We start from the raw sequence: 5822 nt of genomic DNA, 5'->3' as shown, positions 1-5822 counted from the left end.
CTTTTAGCCAACCTCCTGCTGCTTTTAGCCAACCTCCTACTGCTTTTAGCCAACCTCCTAATGCTTTTAACCAACATATAGCTGCTTTTAGACAACCTATAGCTGCTTCTAGCCAACCTCCTACTGCTTTTAGCCAACCTCCTACTGCTTTTAGCCAACCTTTGGCTGCTTTTAGCCAACCTCCTGCTGCTTTTAGCCAGCCTATAGCTGCTTTTAGCCAACCTTCTGCTGCTTTTAGCCAACGTTTCGCTCCATTCAGATATCACAAAGCCTGCTCTTGTTAGACACTAACATTTAGCTCCTTTCAGGTTTTAGCTCGTGTTCTGCCTCCGTAGTTTCAGCTCCTGCAGTAACTTTCAGCAGAAACACTTTCAGACTCTTTCCCTCTGAACGTTGGAGGAAGTATCATAAAAAGATTCTCGTTATCTCTGCCTCCGGTCTCATAAATCACAGAGCTTAAAGCCACATTGTGCAGGTTTATTATCGCCGTCGCGGTCCGGCTGTTTTACGGGTAAATCACTGTTTTTTACAGCAGGTATCAGATAATTCTGACAGCTGGTCAATTGATGGGCACCTCCACTGTCTTTCTGCTCTCTGCAAATTGAATTCACCTCAGCGCCGAGGGATTTATTAGTGTGACAAGACTTATCTCTCTGCCCACCTGCTCTGCTAAATTACCCATCCACAGATATCAGCAGTCAGGTGGTTTAATGGCTGCACTGCAGACTTTCACACTCAAACACATTTACACACTTTTAATGGCATCGTTTCGCAGGAATCCCAGAGTTTCTGCCCCTCCTACAAAGTTAAAATCAAACCTTTAAAATCTGACTCCAACGCTTTAATCGTCAGCTCTGTTAACTCAGCCGAGAGTTTCCTAAAGGAAGAAATACGTTCAGCCACTGCCGCCATAAAAGGCGGGCAATCATGTACACACTCGTTGGTTTGTCACAACTCTCTGAAGAGTACCTTCGGCTGCTTTTAGCCAACCTTTGGCTGCTTTTAGCCAACCTCCTGCTACTTCAGCCAACCTGCTGCTGCTTTTAGCATACCTCCAGCTGCTTCTAGCCAACCTTTGGCTCCTTTTAACCAACCTTCTGCTGGTTTTAGCCAACCTTTGGCTCCTTTTAACCAACCTTCTGCTGCTTTTAGCCAACCTTTGGCTCCTTTTAGCCAATCCTCTGCTGCTTGTTGGTTTGTCTCAACTCTCTGAAAGTTTCGTCGGATGCTGACGACATGAAGGTAAAACAGCAGAAAACATGAAGTTTAGGAGCAGCTGCAGCTCCAGCAGGTAGTTATTTTACTTCCATCTGATGCTGCAGCAGCTCTTTAAACAGGAAGTTAAATCTTTTCCTCCTCGAGGCAGAACCCGAGCTCGTTAGTGAACGTTGTTCTATATTCTGTGGGTGTAGGTCAACATTTACACCTCCACACTCTAATGTTAACCCAGCCGACGTGTCCCTGTCATCTGGGCTCCGCTCTCATTAAATTTCATCTCCTTTTTGTCCCCTGGAAAAAAGGAAAAAAGGAGGCCTAAAGAGAGCAGGTGTATTCAGCTCCTCGGAGGACCTGTTAGGAATCAGAAACATCAAAGGAACAAAAATCAGCTTTGGTTTCCTCGCAGGAGTCGTCTCGGCAGCAGCTCCTGCCTTTCATCCTCCTGCTCGGGATCTTTAAGGACGACTGGTGTCAGGACAGGAATAAAGCGCCCGTCAGAGGCGTGTTTGTGTTCGGGAATCACTTCTCGCCAAGAACAACGAGCGGGTTTTGCTTGCGGCTCGTTAGGAGGACGGGAACTTGGCCTCTCGGTTAAAAGAGCGGGCCCCGTGATGCTAACACAATTAAACAAACGAACGGAGCATCGGGGTAATTACTGTAAACAAAAGAGATCCTGAGAAAAACCCAGCAGCCTCCGTGGAGCTTCTGTTTCACAAAACAAGCTGATCTTCCAGATAAAGACGGATTTTAAAACGTGGGATGATGGATGTGGCTGGAAAACAGAATCCGTCTCACTTATCCAGCAGCAAATATGAGCATGTGAGGGTTAAACTGGGACTGCTGGGGACGAGTTCGAGACAAAACTGCAATAAAATCCTCAAATCTGCACTTGAAGTCTCACCAAATTGGTACTTAGGACACATCTGCAGACGTACGTAACCGTAAATAAACGACAGCTAGCCAGACCCTCCAGGATTTTGCGATGTTGCGATCGCAAATATTAACGTAAAATCAAGCAAACCCCGCGAAATCACAACTTTTTGCAACTTTGCCCAAAACGCAGCAACTTTCCCGCAACTTTAACCCAATATTTATTGTTTCTAAAGTGATTCGCCACCTTTTCTGTGGTCTGGTCTCTTCTTTGTGGGTTTGTGTAGCGTGGAATACAAAATAAGCCCAAATAACTCAGGAAGAAGACACGTGACGGGAATTATGGGAATTATCTTACAAAACTAGGAAGGATTTTTGGTTTAGATATTAAAAGTTAGTTTTTTATTGATTTTAGCAAAAAAAAAAATCGCAACTTTTAGGAAAATGCCCTGCGAAATCAGGCATTTTAGCTGCAACAATCACAAAAAAAGTCCGTGAAATCCTGGAGAGACAGGCTGGTAGTTTATTCGCCACGTGTGTTAATTTGGTTTCACGGGTCTCCAAACCCTCTCAAAGGTGTCTCACGTTTCGGACTCGCGGAAACTGAATTGAGAACCATTCGAGACACCCACATCGACTCTGCAACCATCCTTCAGAGATGATTTTGTCTCGCTGAAGCTTTTCCAGCGTGGTCAGAACCCCTCTGCGGCTCACGCAGGGAAAAGGAGACATTTTGATGGAAAGGAGGTCGGAAACAATGTGCACTACCTAGAACACAGTTTCACAAATCGTGGACACGAAAACGGCTCCCAAACACACAGAACTTGACATCTTCTCTTGGTCTTGTTGAGAAAGAAAGTTTATTAAACTAACCTAAAAACTTCAGTGAAATCTGTGACCCAAAGCCCACAAGATGCAGAGGATTTCTTGAACAGAAAAGCTTCATTCCTGAAAGGCTTTTCCGGCTGGAATGTGACGGTGGTTCCAGTTTATCCCGACCCCGGACTAAAGATGTTGAAAGCGTAATAAAAACAGCATTTAATGCACGGATTTCTGCAGGTGCAGAAACTTGGAGCTTTTATAACCTGAAACCTTTGAGTGAAGAAACTGAATTTACCAGAAATAAAAACTGAAGCAAAGTAAGTTTGTCAGAGCGAAGGTTTCTGAAGTTGAATATTTGGTTTTCGGTCATTTTCCTTGTGATTAAAACCAGGAAAAAAAACATTTCCCTCCTCTCCTCGTGTTCCTCGGCTTTGTTCCCAGATCCGAGCTGACAGTTTTTATCTGGGTTACGGGGATTTGAGTACTTTGGGAAAGTCTTAGAGCTCCGGCTGAAACTGAATCCAGGAATGTCTGTCGGAGCCCGGCGGATTCCCTGCCTCCTTGTTCTTTCGAGCTCCTGTGTGGCGCTGTCTGCATCCCAGCGCGTGGGAACTGGTTCAAACAGACACCGCGTCCCCGGGGGGGGCGGGGCTTATCTGAGACCAGCCAGGGTTCTGCCCGTCTGAGGCTTCCCCCTCGGAAACAATCAAACAGTCTGAGAGCCATTCCAGGAGGGGCTTGGAATTTCCTGTTCCAGGTTCTAAAACAGTTCTGATTGGACCTCAAGGGACCAGAAATACAACAATCCACTGAGACTAAGAGCTCCTGACCCAACAGAACCTGGTTCCAGCTCCTGACCCAACAGAACCTCCTCCAGCAGCAGAACTCTCAGTGGGTTCCTGATTGTGGAGGAGTTGTGGCCCATTCTTCTTTCCATCATTGGTTTCTGCTCAGCTCTCTGAGGTTCTGGTCCTGGTCCAGAAGTCTTCTGGTTCCTTCAGAGGAAACTCTTCAAACTGAGAGCCGAGGACGCCATTTTACCCAGGATTCCCAGCTGGGTGAAGTCTGCATTTAACTGAATCTGGACAACATCAAGCAGATTGATTAACCAACAGCCAATGAAAAAAAGAGGGCGGGGCACAGGGAGTGATGTCAGAGGAGCGGATAGCTGCGGCAGCGAGCGGACTGTCGTCCATGTTTGATGTGTTCAGCTGGTTCTCTATCAGTCATCGGGTTCAGTCTTTAATTTGGACAGAATCTGCTGAAAAGCAGATTTTAGCTTCTAAAACTAAAAGATGTCGGACTTTCTCTTCGTTTCCATGACGACCGGAGACAGGATGGCAGAAAGAGCCGCCCGTAAACTCTCCGTTCTTTGGTGCAACGCAGGAAACAAGAAGCGAAACCAAACTTTTTCCAGAAGCTCTGGGTGAGAGCCACTTTCCCACCTCCTGCAAACTCCTGCAGGGGATGATAAAACTTGTAAAGTTGACATAAATTCTCCCGTATGTGCATTTTTTAAAAGCGCTGCGGATTCCAAGAAAATGAAAAGCAGTGTTTTAAACCTTCATAAAGACTCCTTTATGTGGCACTAATCACCTCAGCGTAAAATAAAAAACAGTTCAGGAGGAAAAAAAAGACGATGCCAGTTTTATATTTTACTTCCTAATTCTCAGACATTTATTTCAGTCTGACGTAACATCAGATGTTATTTCTGCCAGGTAAGACACCTACAGTTTCTATTTTGCCTCCAGCTTTTGCAGAAATTTGCAGTCCTCAGGGTTTGAGAGATGTCTTCGGATGAGATAATATTGCAACGAGACGAAAACACGACATTTCTGCATCAGCTGAAAGCGTTTAAACTTATTTAACTCAGGTGTTGAGCTTTGAATGCAAAGTGTCGTCATGAAATCTATTTTTAAGCTGGGAGAAGAGAATTAATGAGAGCAGAACTCCAGCAGTTCGGATCGAAAATCAGATTTAATTTACTTTTAACTTTAATTTTAAAATCTGAGCATCTTTTCGCGTTAAATGTCGTCTGGATCCAGTCCTCAGTTTCAGGAAGATGTCGTGTCGCTCTGACAGCTGCCCGGAGGAAGCGGGTCACAGATATCCCGCCTCGGAGACGACTCTGCGGGGTTTATTTCCTGCTCTGTAAATTCAGCTCAGGTATGAGAGATAATTAAAGCAGCAGACGAGGAAGAAGCTCTCCAGGACGGTTTCATCAGCGCGTGTCATTGTCGGGTTAATGGGAGGTGTTCGGTGATAAAAAGTGGTTGTTAATCGCTCACTCAGACTTCGAGGACACGGATGTTAAATTACATTAGCATAGCACGGAATAATAGGTGTGTAAATTTACCGACATAAAAGTGGATCGTGTTGGTTTTTTTTTATTCTTCTAACATCCGTCTTCAGCTGAGCAGAGAGACTTCGGTGTGAAGTCGTATTTATTCAGGGAGATTGATTCCTTCGTGGATTTCTGCTCATTCCGACACGTCGGGGAAGATAAATCTGATCCGAGGCTCGCTTTAGATTTCTGATCCATCGCAGAACATTTCGTTGCATTTTGTCAAAAAGTGGGGGCCTCTCTCGACCCGCCGGGGTGCAAATCAGGAAAACATCCTGAATGACGTTGAATCCAGAAGTGAACCGACTGCAGACTGCATGGAAATAACTGGATTTTTCTTATTTTAAACCATTAAAAGATGCATATCTGTACATAAAAAATTCAGACAAGTGAAATTTATTTCTGTGGAGTTTTTGAAGTATTTTTTTGTGCTTTTGTAAGTTTTTGTATGTAAGTTGTGATGTTTTTCAGACACTTGCTGCTTTTAATGCATAGATCTATTTGTGCTACCCGCTTATATTTAACAGGTAGGATATTCTGATGAAGGAAGGGATTTTTGTGGTTTTAG

General features: G+C 44.6%; 1 protein-coding gene across 1 annotated transcript in view; it reads right to left on the bottom strand.

Moving 5' to 3' along the window:
• LOC108228289 (plexin-B2) overlaps window positions 1-5822 on the bottom strand; it is a 167555-nt gene that overhangs the window by 47320 nt on the left and 114413 nt on the right. The gene's annotated exons all lie outside the window — the stretch shown is intronic.

This window comes from Kryptolebias marmoratus, linkage group LG18, assembly GCF_001649575.2.
Source record: "Kryptolebias marmoratus isolate JLee-2015 linkage group LG18, ASM164957v2, whole genome shotgun sequence".
Lineage (NCBI taxonomy): Eukaryota > Metazoa > Chordata > Actinopteri > Cyprinodontiformes > Rivulidae > Kryptolebias > Kryptolebias marmoratus.
Note: the sequence above shows the minus strand (reverse complement) of the source record. Positions and strands in the feature narration are given on the sequence as shown.